Genomic DNA, 17,242 nt, shown 5'->3' on the forward strand with positions numbered 1-17,242 from the left:
TTATTGGAAGAAAAATCTTATTGGATTTTTCAGGAATTTTTAGAAATTTTTCGAGATTTAAACGGAGTCCGTATGACCCGTTTTGATGGGATGGATTCGGGGTACAGTGGAGGCCTGTTTGGAATACCCAAATTAAGTGGGAGTTGATTGAGGAATGAACTTAGAGTTTGATTAAGTTAACTCTAAGTATTAAATTAACTTTAAATCCCTAATTTTTTTTTTTTTTCATTTCTTCCCCCGATCTGATTCTTTTTCCCCTTCGCACGCGGCTTCCTTCCTCCCGAGTTCTTCTTGCGTTTCCCTCTCGGACGATCGCCGGCCCAACGAAGCAGCACCCTGCAACGATCGACCCTCGGTAGCACCCCATCTCCTTCATTGATCGAGCTCACTTTGAGGTTGTTCTTCCTCCCGAGTTGACGCATCCGCCCGGGCAATCCCTCGTTGGAGGGAAGGAAGATCCGAACCCTAGCCGTCGACATTTTCTCCGACCACACGGCGGCACCATATCACCGCGAGCACCAGTGGCGTTGCTCTTCCACCTCTGGCCAGTCGTCGTTGTCCCTCCTCTATTCTTGATCAGTGCCCTAGCTGCCATCGCTCGGTCATCACCACTTGATCGAGCCAGCACCACCTGATCGTCGGCGTGGGTGCGGCCTCAACCAATCATTCGCTTGTCTGGATTTCCACGGGTACAGTGCCGAGTTTTCCCACTTTCTTCCATCACTGGCAATGAATCTTTACCTTGCGGAAATCTTGAAGGTAATTGTTTAACCATAGCATTAGGTTTGGGCGTTTGATTTGTGTAGTGTTGATTGAGGCAGTGGCAATTTGTGTGCATGACAGGTGTTTGATGAATTGCCTTAAGCTTCTTGTTTCCTCTGTTTGTGTCGGACCAGCTGTGTTTGGTGGGTAATCTCCATTTCCCTCCATAGTAGGCAATAAACCTCTATCGATGGTTGTGTATCCCGATCAGCCACTTCCGGATTGGGGTAAGATTGGTTCATTCATTTTCTTATTATGTTTAGTAGTTGTTATGGATATGGTGGATTGATTCTCTGGTGGACAAGGAAAGGTTCCAGCAGATCATTGATGAGGTATATACTTCTGATCATTACTCCGTTGTTGGTTAAGATTTTTGATTTGGATTGGGGACTTTGATTCAAGATAAGTTATGTGTGGAGTTTTGGTTGTATTTCTATAATAGTTAGTGGTTAAAGAATTGTATCGGATTGTGTTGGAGATGTTGTAATATGTAGTTATTTGGCTAATTGTAGATAGGTTAGTTTTGAAGATTTATTTCTTATCTACATTTGTTTGGATTAGTGTAGATGGATTGTAGGGGTTGATTTAAGGTGCATTGGATCGAAGTGAAGCATTGTAGATTATGTTTGGTTTTAGAAGGAGTTGGATTAAGGATGGATTTATTATCGTATTGGATTTGGATCATTAGGTGGAGTTAAACATGATCGTTATTGGTATGTGTTGGATTGATTGGGGTTTGTATTGGGTTGGAATTTGTGGATATGGTGATTGGTTGATATAGATTGTTATGTGATCATTCTTTGGATTATTGGATTGATTGTTGGTTGGGTTATCAGATATGGTGGTTAAGGATTATTTGGAGGATTAGTCAGGGAGCAGATTTGATTGGAGTGATCATATTGGGTTAGAGATTTTATTTAGCTATTTAATTCATATGAATTTAGCTAAATAAAATATAAATATATTGATTTCTGCAGGACTTAGATTCGGGATGAGCGTCTCGACGCGGGATTACTTGGCACGATCTATATTTAAGGCGGGTATTTCTTCCTTGGCCTCTTTATAGTTTCTTTGAGCTTAGTGCATGGTTGTTATTTGACGGATTAGGTTACTTTACCTTATATCGTGTTCAGTTGCTGTTTTTCCTGCTTGTTACTTTTGCTTGAGCTTAGAGATGATCTATTTAATTCATATATAGTCTCAACTCTTGATATCTACTCTGTTGTGATTACACGTGTAGAGTAGGTCTTGTAGGGATGGTCGGGTTGTTAGTATTACCATGCTGATTGGGTATATAATGTGGATTGTATGTAGCTTGGTATGTGTTTTAGGAGTCATCATGTTGACCCTACATTTGCATGTTGTATGTACACACGTGTTTGGCTAAGTACTTTTGGAGGAGTTGTGTTGATTGTATGTTTATAGTTTATACACGGGTCTGATGTGTTTATTATTGGGGGATACATGTTGATTGTACTTACGTTCTGTGCATATGTGTCCAGTGGGATTATTGGAGATTTTTGGTTGATTATACGTGTGTAGTCATGTACATGTGTTTGGTGGGATGTGTGGATTTATCATGACGATTATATTCTTGTTGGAGGTATTTATGCATGGATGATGATTATATATATATATATATATATCATCTTCATCATTCATTGCATCTGATGACCATTATCTCCCTTGTGGTGAGAGAGTCGTCAGTTGGTTTGGTTTAGCGCCGCACACTCGGCCACTCATGGGTAGTGGTATCTGGAGCAGTTGCCGCTCGTCCTGTCGTGCCACCCGGTCATGAGGTTTAGTGAGATCCGGTGTTGTGAGCAGTCAGGGACCCTGATGCTATGTAGCTAAATAGCTATTAGCGGACTATCCGCCTCGACCACTATATAGTGGGATGGAGGGTAGTACAGTCATCACAGACCCAAGCCTCTCGGCCATACAGGGGTCGTGGTATCTGGAGAGGTGGTGGGGGTGACCATGGAGCATGCATGCACTTTTGCATATGATGCGCGGTGCATCTGGGGGATATATCTGCATACATGCCTAGTAGATACTAGTTGAATGTGATCGTGACTTATTGCATTTGTTTGAGATATGATTGTTGCATTTGGTTACCATGCTGCATACATGTCATTTATTTTACATGTATATACAGTCGTACTTATATTGCACAGGTGTCACGGTATATCTGTTGCAGATCCGGTGAGTTTACTGATCATTGTACCATGTGTAGATTCCAGATTGGGTATGTATCTGTCATTATGTTAGTTGTGGTTTGTACAGTTTATATGTCAGGTTATTATGTCAGATTTGATTATGATAGTATGATCATGTTCTTTATTCCCTACTGAGACTGTATACTTGTGATCTCCATGTTTTATTTGTAGACCGTGCACTGTCTTTTCTATTACCCGTTGAGTTACCTATACTCACCACCGCATGTATACCTTTATGTTTTCAGGTAGATGGTTGGAGTGTCGCTTGGAGTATCCTGTCTGTCGGGTCCTACGTCACATCCGAAGATCGTGCTTGTTTTCTTTTGTATATTCTTTTCTTATTTTTGGCATTGTATTTGTGTATAGCCATGTGGCTATCTTATGGTTTTGGTGTGGTATTTGTGTTTAAGCTGTGCCGGCATGCATTGTATTTATTTGTGTTGTGTGGGCTTTCCTTCGTTTTCCACTGTGTTTTAGTACAGCTGTGTGGGCTGTTTTATATATAACTGCGTGGTTGTGATTGTTTCATTCCAGCCGAGTGGGCTGTGATTATAATTGTGTGGTTGTATACATATATATTCCAGCCGCATGTGGCTGATGTATTTTGTTTGTAGTGATGCTTCATATTGTCACCGGTACAGGGGAGGTGTTGCCGGATTTTTGTCTGGCAGAGACTCCTTTGGGGCGTGACACAATCGATCGCCCGATCGATTGGGAGAGCTTCTGTGCTTGCGATTTCTTGACCCCAATCGATTGGTGTTGTTCAATTGATTGCTTGATCGATTGAATGCCCTAGACTTGACTCAAACTCAAGTCCAGCTTCCCAAACCCAACTCTCGGTCAACGGTGACCTATTGGGTTTGCACGCCTAGCATTTAGCTACTCCCGACCAACCTCGAACTAGCCTTCTAGCCTCCTCCATCAGCCTTGCGTCCCTCGGATATCTCCCCATCCTTCACGCCTTGCCTTCTGGAGCTTCCATCAGCCTCATCCTAGTTGTCGGGTTTTCCTCGCTAAGTCACACTAGGACTTACTTTGCCAAGATCACATGCTTGGACTTACAACCTGTGCCAAGATCATACTTGGACTTTCCAATTGCCTGACTCCTCACCAGGACTTTCTCACTTGCCAAGATCACACTTAGACTTTCCACCCTTTGCCAAGATCACACTTGGACTTTCCAATTGCCTAACCTCCAGTTAGGACTTCCACCACTGCCTAAACTCCAGTTAGGACTTCCATACGCCTAACCTCCAGTTAGGACTTCCATACGTCTAACCTCTAGTTAGGACTTCCATATGTCTAACCTCCAGTTAGGACTTTTCAGTTAAGTCTCCTATCAACCTTGACCTACTTAACTTGTATTCTCATCAACCTCGTCAACCCTTTGACCATCTCCATAACCGGACGATTGCCCTAGTAATCTCCATATATTGTCAAACAGACGATTGCCCTAGCAATCTCTATATATTGTCAAACATCAAAACTCAAATCCCGACTCAAGCTTGACTCAACTCAAGCTTAGTCAAACTGGTCAAACTTGACCTAAGGAAATTGCCCCAACAATTAGTACCTAAACCCATAAATAAAATCATAGTTGACACTAAATGGCCAATAGTTGACCCATGGGTATTTAGAAACAAGCTGGATGATCAGGGCGAAATAGTAAGAAATAAAGCTAGGTTAGTTGTTAAAGGGTTCAGCCAAGTAGAAGGGTTAGACTACGATGAAACCTATGCACCTGTAACCAGACTTGAATCTATTAGAATGCTGCTGGTCTATGCAACACATAAAGGATTCAAGCTATACCAAATGGATGTAAAATCCGCTTTCTTAAATGGGTTCATTAAGGAAGAAGTATATGTTAGTCAACCCCCTGGATTTGAGGACTTGGACCACCTAAACCATATTTTTAGGTTAAAAAGGTCCTATATGGACTAAAACAAGCACCTAGGGCATAGTATGAATGCCTATCAAGTTATTTAATAACTAAAGGATTTAAACAAGGTCAAATAGATCAAACCTTATTTGTAAAAATCCTAGAAAAAGATATCTTTATAGCCCAAATTTACATAGAAGATATAATTTTTGGTTCGACAAACACTAAATTTTTAAAAGAATTTACCAAATTAATGGAAAGTGAATTCGAAATGAGCCTAGTTGGGGAACTCAACTTTTTCTTAGGCTTACAAATTAAACAAACCAAAGATGAAATTTATGTCTTTCAAACTAAATATACTAAAGAACTAATCAAGCAATTTGGTATGGAAAATTCAAAAAAAATATAAATACTCCAATGGCAACTAATGTTAAAATCGACTCTGACTTAGAAGGAAAACCAGTAGACTTGAAATACTATCGAAGTGCGATAGGAAATCTACTCTACCTAATCGTAAGTTGACCCGACATTCTGTTTGTAGTAGGTATGTATGCAAGATACCAATTTTGTGCAAAAGAGTCACACCTAATAAATGTTAAGAGAATTTTAAGTTATATTAAGGGAACCCTTAATGTAGGACTTTGATACCCTAGGACTTACACCTTTGACCTAATTGGCTATTCTGACTCAGACTATACTGGGTGCAAACTAGATAAAAAAAAAGGACAAGTGGTAGCTGTCAATTTCTAAGTCAGTGCCTAGTAAGTTGGTCAAGCATAAAGCAGCACTATGTTGCTTTATCCACTACTGAAACTGAATACATAGCTCTAGGAGAATGTACATCTCAACTACTATGGATGATGCATATCTTAAAAGACTATCAACTAGAATATAAAAACATAAAAACTTCAATTGATAATATAAGTTCAATTAACTTAACCAAAAATCTAATTCACCACTCAAGGACTAAACACATAGAGGTAAAACATCATTTTGTAAGGAATCATGTAGCCAAAGGTGATATTGTACTTAACTATGTTAAGTCCAAATCAAACCTTATTGACATTTTCACAAAACCCTTACTTGAACTTGAGTTCAGTGCACTTAGAAGACAGATAGGATTGTGTTTTGTAGAATAGAGTTTACTTTTAAACTTAATTCATCTAATTGTTATTTCAGTCTGTTACTCAGTTTTAAAATTCTAGGAAAAATATTTTTTAAATTCCAATTTTATTAGTTTTACAAAATATTTGGATTTAGCCTAGGTATTTACCTCATAGAAAGCATGTACCCCTAGTTCTTAGCCAAAGCATCTCACAAGCACACTAGGTTTACCTTGCTTGTGTATAAAAAATACTTAGAATGGTGTGAGATGCATATAGTACTGCCTGGACTTCAGAATGCTTATGTTTGTGCATCAACATAAGTCTAGACAATAAATATAAACTTTATATCAATCAAATTAAGTGATCCATGTTTAGTCAAAACTAACTGGAACATTTACCTAATTTGACTAACCAAGTAAAAGCTACTACCTCTTGGTAAATAGCTAATAACTAAAGGTTAGATAGTTGTTTGTAAGTAAATATGTTGGTTACTCATACCTGGACTCTAGGATTTTTTTTTGTTTTTTTTTAGCATTAATCAAGGGGGAGTGAACAAGGGATTTTTAAAACTAAGTTGATATTTTCTTTTGATTTAGTTTTTAAAATTATTATGTGTTAAAAAAATTTTAAAATCTTTTTACTAAGTGTTGAATTTTTTTTTTAGTTTTTGAAATAAATATTTTTACTCAGTTTAAAAATGTCTTTTAGCAAAATTATTTTGACTACATTTTACTAAAGTTTTTTTAGATTTTTAAGACTCTTTAAACTAATTTTTGCTAAAATCAAAATTATGATCAAATTTTTTTAGTATTATCAGAAATCTTAAATATCTAGCTAAGTTTTGAGTAAAGTACTTATTTGGACATCTCTTTCACATCGTTTAAAAACTTAAGTACTTTACTAAGTTTTAAAGCTTCTTTAAATGTACAAGTCATTTTCAAAAATTTAAAGAATATTTTTGCTAAAGTTTCTTTTTCAAAACTAATATTTCAAGTCCAAGCTGCCTTTCAGGGGAGCTAATTATTCCCTTCTATAATTAGTATTTTTGATTTATGACAAAGGGGGAGAGGAAAGTGAAAGTTAAGTTAAAAATAAAAAGTTAAGTTAAAGTTGAATAATTTGTTATTACTTGCTAGGTTTTTTAGGCCATGTTGTATTAAATCTTACTATGTTATGGTCTTGTTATGTTTTTACTATCTTCTTATGCTTGCTATGTTTTTACTTAACTTTGAATTTTGTTGTCATAATCAAAAAGGGGGAGATTGTTAGTGTGGTAAGCATCCGACGATCGAACCTAAGTTTTGATAATGGCAAAGGGTTCAAAGTTAAGGTCATTTGTAATTTAACATGTTTAAATGAGTTTACATAAAAGTCCTAAGTGTACTTAGGCAGAAGTCCTAACTGCTGTTAGGCAAGTGAAAAACCCTAGGGGGTGGTAACCCTAGGCGGAAAGTCTTGATGGGTCGAGGGCTTGGGGCAAAAGTCCTAGAGTCGAAGACTCTAGGTGGAAAGTCCTGGTGTCATGAACTAGGTGAAAGACTGGGCGGGTCGTGGAGCGGACATCCAGTAGAATTCCTAGAGCTTCGGGCGCTAAACAAAAGTTCAGTCGGTCTAGAGGACCGATCTGGCAACAGGTATATTCTCCTAAGCGAAGTAGGTGAAGATGCGTTTCTCGATGAGAGAACAGTATGTAACGACCCGACCCATTTGGCGGCCCATTTGGCGACCCTCGGGTCGTCGACCGTCAACTGTCGGTCGTGCTGTTACTCACTAGGACTTTCCACCCCTGGCCAGTGGATTTTTGCCTCCCCCAGGATTCGAACTCTAAACCTCCAGGCTTAAGTACTAGAGTTTATGAATCCTGGTAGCCAAGTGAGCGCCGCTTACTTGGCTACCAGGATTCATAAACTCTAGTTCTTAAGCCTGGAGGTCTAGAGTTCGAATCCTGGGGGAGGCAAAAATCCACTAGCCAGGGGTGGAAAGTCCTAGTGAGTAACGGCACGATCAAGGTGTTAGAGTGTATACTAAAAGCCTAGCTTTTGGTATAAACATTTATCGAGAAATAAGAATCACATTGGTCAAATGTCTACATTTATGATAAATGAAGTTGTTCAATTAATTTATATTGTAGATAACATGGTGTGTGGTGTCACACACAGAGGATCATGTTATCAGTACCTTATAAATTATAAACAGTAGCTCACGACCATAATGGAAAGGAATAAACCATTGGAAGGTCGTAGTGTAATTAGGTATTAGTTTATCTTAACTATATAATTACACTAGTACACTTAGAGTGTATTGAGTAGGACCATTTGAGGTCGTTCCTTTTATACTGACTTTATGAAGGAACAAAGACCTCAGTTATTATGGAAGTGTGTGCTCTTAATCCTAATATAATAACAAGCACATATATTTGATATTTATTTCTTTAATTTATCAATGGGTGAGATTTAGTTCGATAAATCAATAAGCCCGATAAGTTGGGAAATGATATCACTTATAGTGTGTGTTGTTGATTATAGAAGGAAACTGTGTCCTAGTAATCTAGGTTGAGAATGTCCCCAAGAGGAGCTCATAAGGATTGTCATGTTAAACCTGCAGGTGGACTTAGTCCGACATGGCGATGAAGTTGAGTGGTACTACTCTTGGACTAGATATTAATTAAGTTAGTAACTTACTTAATTAGTGGACATTGTTATCTTAAACACAGGGAGACTAACACACTCATAATAAGAAGGAGCCCAAAATGTAATTTGGGATTGGTGCGGTAGTTCAATAATAGTTCTTTAGTGGAATGAATTATTATTGATGAAATTAAGTTGTGTGTTCGGGGCGAACACGGGATGCTTAATTTCATCGGGAGACCAAAACCAATTCCTCCTCTCGGTCCCTATCATAGCCTCTTAATTATAGAGTACTATACCCACCTATACCCACCTTCTTACCCATCCTATAAGGGGCCGGCCAAGCTAGCTTGGAGACCAAGCTAGGGCCGGCCATGTTTTGGTTCATGGGTGAATTCATGTGGCCGGCCCTAGCTTGAACTCAAGCTTAGGTGACCGGCCCTATTAAAATAAAAAGGAATTTTATTTTTTAAAATTTTCTTATGTGGATAACATGATTTAAAAGAGAGTTTAAAAATTTAAATCTTTCCTTTTATAAGATTCTACAAAAGATTAAGAGAAGAGTTAAATCTCTTTCCTTATTTGTAGATTAAAAGGTTGATTTTAATTTTGATAAAAATTTTCCTTTTAATCATGTTCATGATTTAAAAGATAGTTTAAAAATTTAATATCTCTTTTATAAAGCTTCTACAAAGATTAAGAAAAGATTAGATATCTTTCCTTATTTGTAGATTGGAAGAGATTTTATTTTTTAAAGATAACTTTCTTTTTATCCACATGTTTAAAAGAAAGATTTTAATTTATTTCCTTTTTATAAACCAATCATTAAGGGATAAAAATTATTGGAGAAATTTTTATAAATTTCCGGAAGCAAATAAGGAAGTTTTAATTGCTTGGAAAATTTATGTGGTGGCCGGCCATTACAAGTTGAAAATAAAAATTGTTTTTAATTAAATAAATTTTCCTTTTCAATGGCAAAAGAATTAAGGAAGTTTTTATTTAATTTTCCTTATTTGCCAAGACCAAGGATTATAAAAGAGGGGGTAGAGGAGGCTTCAAGGCTAAGAACTCTATTCTATTTTTCCTCTCTTTTCTCCTTGGGTGTGGCCGGTCCTTTCTTTCCTCTCCTCTCCTTTCCTTTGTGTGGCCGAAACCTTCTCATGGTGGAGATAGTTTTGGTGGCCGGATCTAAGAAGGAGAAGAAGGAGAGAAAAGAAGCCTCTTTTCTAGCATCCCTTGGAGCATGGTGGTGGTGGCCGAACCTCTTCATCCTAGGAGAAGTTTTGATGGCCGAAACTTGCAAGGAAGAAGAAGGTGATTGGTGGTTTCTCATCTCGGAAGATCGTTGTCCACACAACGTCCGAGGTTAGAAGAGGAATACGGTAGAAGATCAAGAGGTCTTTCTAGAAGGTATAACTAGTAGTTTTTCCTTTTCCGCATCATACTAGTTATTTATGGAAATAATACCAAATACAAGAGGCTTACGATTCTAGTATTTCGAATATGTTTTTCGAAGTTGTGTTCTTTTGTTTTATTTTTCCTTATGATTTGATTGTTCTTTTTGGTTAACCTAAAGTTATTTTAGGAAATTAAATATTAGATTTCTATAAAAGGTTTTGTCTAGTCGGTGGTGGTTGCTCCCATATCCAAGAAGGCCATGTGCCTCGCCACGTCAGTACTGGGAACCAATTATGGAAATTAATATTTAATGGAATTAATAACTTAAGGTGATTTGGGTCGAACGTGTTAAGTTCCGCAGGAGATTCAAGTCAAAACCTAAAAGAACAAATAGATTAATTTTTGGATCAAACGTGTTAAGTTTCGCAGGCGATCCAAAATTTAATTTAAAAGAACACATGGTAGCTAGGAAAAGGTTCATACCTTTGTACAAAATTTTTGTACAGTGGAACCTCTAGGTTTTCCGAGTAGCAACCAACACAAGGGTCGTCGGTCGACGACATGAGATGTCGCCAAATGGACCGACGACATAAGGGTCGCTAGTGGGCCGCCCAAGAGGCCAAAGGGTCGGGTCGTTACACAGTAGGCGTCGGTTCGACCTAGGGTTTCTGGTCAAAATCCGAAGTCAGAACCGGACAGTTCAAAGATTGTCAAATATGTTATTTATCATGTCTAACTTTGTTTTGCAGGGTATGGTTAGTTTCTTGGACTAATATATTTTGCAGGAAGTGAATTGGACGTGTTTGCCTCGGGTGATCTGGAGAAGCAACCTCGTAGCAAGGCGCGAGGGCGCCCTCATGGAGCTTGAGGTAACCCTGGACACTAGCGTGAGGGCGCCCCCCCCATGCGGTTGGAGGTGCCCACGAGCAGATAAGTAGCGAAGATCAGAGCTTATCTGCGCACGATTTACTCGACGTGTTGGAGGCACCCTCATGGAGCTTGAGGGCACCCTCCACAGACTATTTAAGTTGTATTCGACCTGCAGTAAAGATACAATGCAATTTGACAACCCTTCTTCCGTGTGCTGCTCAAAAGACGATCCAGCAAAGCTGTAACAAGACTCCGACGACCAGAGGCTTCAAGTTTACTATTTTAACTTGTCGGTATAAATTTTATTACCACTTTAATATTGTACTTGAAATTATAAAGAATTTTAAGGTGGTTTCACCAATTCTTTATTACTGCTTACTTCATTAGATAAAGGAACCAAGTAAAAATTTGCTTGAATGGTGGTTTCACTAATTCTTTATTACTGCTTACTTCATTAGGTGGCACGTTAACTCTCTCTTTATGTTGATGGCATGATTATTATAGGGGATGATATAAGTGGAATAGAAGAGTTAAAATTGTGTATGACTCATGAGTTTAATATGAAAGATTTGGGTCTTCTATGTTATTTTTTGGGACTTGAAGTAGCTTATTCTCCTCGTGGCTATCTTCTCTCACAATCCAAATATATTTGTGACATTCTGGAGCAAGCTTATCTATTCGACACTCGCACTATTGATACCTTGCTTGAGGTTAATGCTCGATACTCTTCTACTGATGGTGTTCCCTTGCCAAATTCTTCTTTATATCGCACTCTAATTGACAGTCTAGTGTATCTCACCATCACTATACTTGACATTGCTTATATTGTATACATTGTCAGCCAATTTGTTACTTCTCCCACTTCAGTACATTGGGGAGATGTGCTTCACATCCTTTGATATCTTGAGGCACCTAGTTTTGTAGTATTCTTCATCCTTCCACTTCTACTTTAGAGTTATACTCCTATTCAGATGCAGATTGGGGTGGGCATTCTACAGATCGTAAATCTACCACAGGATTTTGTATTTTCTTAGGAGATTTCTTTTATCTCTTGGAAGAGTAAAAAGTAAAATAGTATCTCTCATTTTTCTATTAAAGAGAATATTGTGCTATATAGTCTCTACTACTGTTGAAATTGTTTGGTTATATTGGCTACTTACTTATATGAGTGTTTTTCTCTCGAACCTTACCCCTGTTTATAGTGTCAATTAAATTACTCACAATTCTGTCTTTCATGAGCGCATTAAGCATATTAAGATTGATTGTCATCTCACTCGCCATCACTATCAGAATAACACCATCATTTTGTTATTTATCTCATCTTCCATGCAAATTGCAGACTTGCTCACCAAAGCACATTTCACATCATGTTTTTAATTTCTGATTAACAAACTCTTAATGCTTTCTGTTAGTGCATCATAAGTTTGAGGGAGGATGTTGATATATGTTAAATTATTATTATATAAGGATAGATTAATCTTTTGTCATTATTTTTATTATCTATTTATATTTCCTTTTTATTTGTAAACCCTAAATTTTTTAATACAATTATCTATCCTATGTTGGTTCCTTTTTTTTCTCTCATCTCTTTCTCCTTCTATTTGCATTGCCTTTTGCAATTTAGTTGTATTGTTCACAAAGCTAACCCTGGGTGCCCCCACACGATCGACCTCACAGCCATATGTAGAGGGATAAATCAAGAAACTGAACATACCACCATATGAGAGGGTATTTCTCCCGACTTTATCAGAAATCAACCATTACTTAATTTGACAATTCTACGTGACCAACTCAGCCAAGCCCTATAGGCACTTATGTGAACTAATTATAGCAAAAAAAAAAAAATTACGTGACCAACTCAGCCAAGCCCTATAGACACCATGTGATCTGATGATCTCCCAGCAAAACAGATCTACCAATCGATCCAGGAAATCAGTCTTTCAGATCGCTAACGAGTGCGCAGATTTGGTTAATCGATCAACGATTACCCAAATCGCGTCATGGCCTCGTCGTGTCCTCGGCAAACCCACCACAAAGTTCATGGTAATGTGTTCCCATTTCCACTCGGGAATAGGAATTCGCTGAAGTAAACCGGCAAGTCTCTGATGCTCGGACTTCACCTGCTGACAGATAAAACATCTTGCTACAAATTCCGCGATGTCTTTCTTCATACCGTTCCACCAGTAGGAACGCCTCAAATCTCGACACATGTGGGTTCCGCTTGGGTGGATCGCAAATCGAAAGCGATGAGCCTCCTAAAGTAGCTCCGATAAAACCGGGTGAGACTAAGGTGTTAGAGTGTATATTAAAAGCCTAGCTTTTGTAAATATTTATTTGTTGAAATAAAAGAATCACATTGGTCAATATTTGTATTTATTTGTTAAATGTAATTGTTCAATTAATTTATATAGTAGATAACATGGAGTGTGATGTCACACTCAGAAGATCATGTTGTCGGTTCTCTATAAATTATAAACAGTTGCTCGCGACTAAGATGGAAAGGAACAAACCATCAGAATAGTCATAGTGTAATTAAGTATTAGTTTATCTTGACTAATAAATTACACTGATACACTTTAAGTATATTAAGTAGGATCATTTAGGTATGTTCTTTTTGTACTGACTTAGTAAAAGAACTTGATCTTAGTTATTATGGAAGTGTGTGCTCTTAATCCTAATATAATAACAAGCACATATATTTAATATTTATTTCTTTGACTTATCAAAGGGTGAGGTTTAGCTCGATAAATCAATATGCCCGATAAGTTGGGAAATGATATTACTTATAGTGTGTATTGTTGATTATAGAAGGAATCTGTGTCCTAGTTATCTAGGTTGAGAATGTCCCCAAGAGGAGCTCATAAGGATTGCCATGTTAAACCCTGTAGGTGGACCTAGTCTGACATGACAATAAAGTTGAGTGGTACTACTCTTGGAGCTAGATATTAATTAAGTGAGTTGTCAGTAACTTACTTAATTAGTGGACATTTGTAATCTAAAACACAGGGAGACTAACACACTCATGATAAGAAGGAGCCCATAATGTAATTTGGGATTGGTGCGGTAGTACGGTAATAACTCTCTAGTTGAATGAGTTATTATCGATGAACTTGAGTTGTGTGTTCAGGGCGAGCACGGGATACTCAACATCATCGGAAGGCCAAAACCAATTCTCCTCTAGGTCCCTGTCGTAGCCTCATTATAGCCTCAAGTCCATCCAAATGTAAGGCTCTTCTTGGTGTCTAAGAAGGGGGTCGGACCATTGCTTGGTGACCAAGCAATGGCCGGCCACATCCTCTTATAGGGGCCGGCCCTATAGCTTGGTGACCAAGCTTGTAGGGGCCGGCCAAGATTAATTTAAATAGGAGGGGTGTTTTAAATTTTTAAAATCTTCTCTTTATAGAAAACTATAAGTTTTAAAAAAGAGATTTTAATTTTTAAAACTCTCCTTATTTGAATTAGGTCACATGTTTTAATAGAGAGTTTTAAAAGTTTTAAAACTTTCCTTTTTTAACCATCCTCATGGTTTAAGAAAAAAAGGGAGATAAGTTTTAAAATTAAAATTTTCTATCATCAAGTTAAAAAAAAGGAAATTTTATAAGAGAGTTTTAAAATTTAAAACATGGTTTTAATTTTTAGAAACTTTCCTTTTTTAACTCCTTCTTTAGGAAAGAGAGCTTGTAAAATTTTATAAGAGTTTTTTCTTGTAAAATTTTATAAAAAAATTATTATTCCTTTCCTAAATATGGTGGCCGGCCACCTTGCTTGGTGCCCAAGCAAGGGGTCGACCAAGCTTAATCCTAAACCAAATAGGATTGATCTCAACCATTGATTGATGATTGATTCAATCAAGAGGAAAGAAAAGGAAAAATAAAAAGGAAAAAGGAAAAACTCTTGGATGATTTTATTTTTGTAAAAAGTTTTTCCTTATTTGTCTTGGGCAAGTAATATAAAAGAAGGGGTGAGGGGGCTTCATGAGACACAACTCTTATTCTTTTGCTTGGGTGATCTCTTGGTGGTCGGCCCTCTCCTTTCTCCCTTTCCCTTTGCTCTCTTCTCCTTGGTGGTGGTGGTGGCCGAATTCTAGAGGAAGAAGAAGAACTCTTTTGGGTGGTGTTCATCTTGGAGGATCGTCGCCCACACGACGTCCAAGACGAGGCGAGGAATACGGCAGAAGATCTCGAGGTCATTAGCTTACAAAGAGAATGTATAACTAGTAGTTTTCTTCTACATCATACTAGTTATTTTCTTTGTAAGAATTCTAAATACAAGAGGCAATTAGATCTAGTTTATCAAATTTATTTTTCGATTTTGTGTTTTCTTCTTTTTCAAATTTGTGATTCGATTGTTCTTTTCGGTTAACCTAGAGTTATTTAAGGAAATAAATATTAGCTTTCCTTAAAAGGCTTTGCCTAGGCGGTGGTAGTTGCTCTCATATCCAAGAAGGCCATGTGTCTCGCCATACAGTCCTGGAAGCTAATTTTAGAAATTAATATTTATGGAATTAATAATCTAGGTAGATTTGAATCAATAGTGTTAAGTTCCACTTGCGATTAAAATCTAAACCATTAAGAACAGATAAGTTAAATTTGGAATCAATGATGTTAAGTTCCATCTGCGATTCCTAATTTAACTTCTAAAGAATACAATAGGTTATTTAAGGAAAGGTTTGACACTTGTACAAAAAATTTTGTACAGTGGAACCGGTATGTTTTCCTAGGATTAACCAACAATTAGTATCAGAGCTAGGGTTTGCCTCTGTGTATTTTTAGAATTCAAATAGGTTATGCACATGACATACATAATTTAGGCAGGATAGTAGTAGGATGTGCTAACTCTTTGGTTGCAGGCTCCAACTATTATGGCTTATTGTTATTGTGTGTGATTGGACCCTTGGACATGTCAAGGGCATTATTTGTGTGCATGATTGCATGTATAAAATACAACAGGAGTTGTATTATTTTTTTTTAGAATTTTATTTTTGCTCGATCTAGAATACATGTACATTCCCTAGTGGAATATAGGATCGATATATGTAAAATTCTATTTTTGTCGTGAATCGGATTCTTGTGAGGCGAGGTACTTTTGGAGCACCAGAGGCGTAGCGGAATAAGAAGCAAGAAGGATGCGACAACTCAACCCGATGGCAGTGGCTAAAGATGGCAGCAGCTAGGGTTGGAGCATACTGAAGACAGTGATGGAAAAGGCAATAATAGTTGAAAAATTAATTTCTAAATTTATTACTTTTATTTACTGTGATGTTTATATGCATGTGATGTATGCTATGATAGGTTAAAAATCCTCAATTTTAAATAACTAAGTGGGAGAGGGATTTTAATAAATCTCATGGTCTCCATTACTGGTTTGTAAGTGATGCAACAAGCCTGCATGTTGGCTCTGAGTACCTCTCTCCACAACGGATGGGTTTGTTGTGGATCACTAGATCAAACTTCCTTTTATGGATGGTTATAGGAAATTATTTAGGAGCGTGTGATCTTCTTCAACTGAAGGGGCACAATCCTATTTAATGGACTTAGTATCAAGTAATGGTATACACTTAGACGCATTCAATAGTATCCTCCCCAACGGAGTCACGGCTATTGTCTTGTGTGACCAAAGTGAAACCAACTATTAATTTTATTTGTCATAAAGTTAGGATGACAAGATAATAAAATTAATGGGTCATACCCTCCTCTTACAAATGATGAATTTGTATACGTCCACACTAACGTGGCATGAAATATTCACGGTGATTTGAGGTGTTGGTTAATTTAAAATAGTATTGTTTAAGGAGTCAATATTATTCTAAATTTAGAGTCTTGACCAAAGTTTATTTTTGTGATTCTTAGGATGACTTTCAACCCACTAGCCATTATACTGAAAGAGAACAAACTTACTGGTCCCAACTATATTGATTGGAAAAGAAACCTGGACATTGTTCTTACTACTGAAAGCTATAAGTTTATACTGATTGAAGCTTGCCCTGATGCACCTGACGGTGACTCTACCCCAAAGGAGATTGAGTATCATAAGAAATGGGTAAAAGCTGATGAGATGGCGCGGTGTTACATTTTGGCATCTATGTCAAATATATTGCAACATCATAGCATCAAGATTTACCAACAGCTTATGATATAATGAACAATCTCAAAGAACTCTTTGGGCACCAGAGTCGGACTGCTAGGCAAGAGGCGATGAGGAAGCTAATGAGAGCCACCATGTCTGAGGGGACACTCGTAAGGGATCATATCCTCAAAATGATGGCTTATTTGAATGAAATACAAGTCCTTGGAGGAGAAATCGATGGGGAAACCCAGGTCGATATAATTCTCCAAACGCTACCCAGAAGTTTTGAGCAGTTTCGCCTGAACTATAACATGA

At 37.5% G+C, this 17,242-nt stretch overlaps 1 long non-coding RNA gene across 1 annotated transcript; it reads left to right on the forward strand.

Moving 5' to 3' along the window:
- Nucleotides 1–241: 241 nt before the first annotated feature.
- LOC121968523 lies at nucleotides 242–1,800 on the forward strand. Its single transcript, XR_006108195.1, has 3 exons — nucleotides 242–759; nucleotides 844–989; nucleotides 1,740–1,800. It is a non-coding gene; the product is annotated as an uncharacterized LOC121968523 (long non-coding RNA).
- Nucleotides 1,801–17,242: the final 15,442 nt, after the last annotated feature.

This window comes from Zingiber officinale, chromosome 3B, assembly GCF_018446385.1.
Source record: "Zingiber officinale cultivar Zhangliang chromosome 3B, Zo_v1.1, whole genome shotgun sequence".
Classification (NCBI taxonomy): Eukaryota; Viridiplantae; Streptophyta; class Magnoliopsida; order Zingiberales; family Zingiberaceae; genus Zingiber; species Zingiber officinale.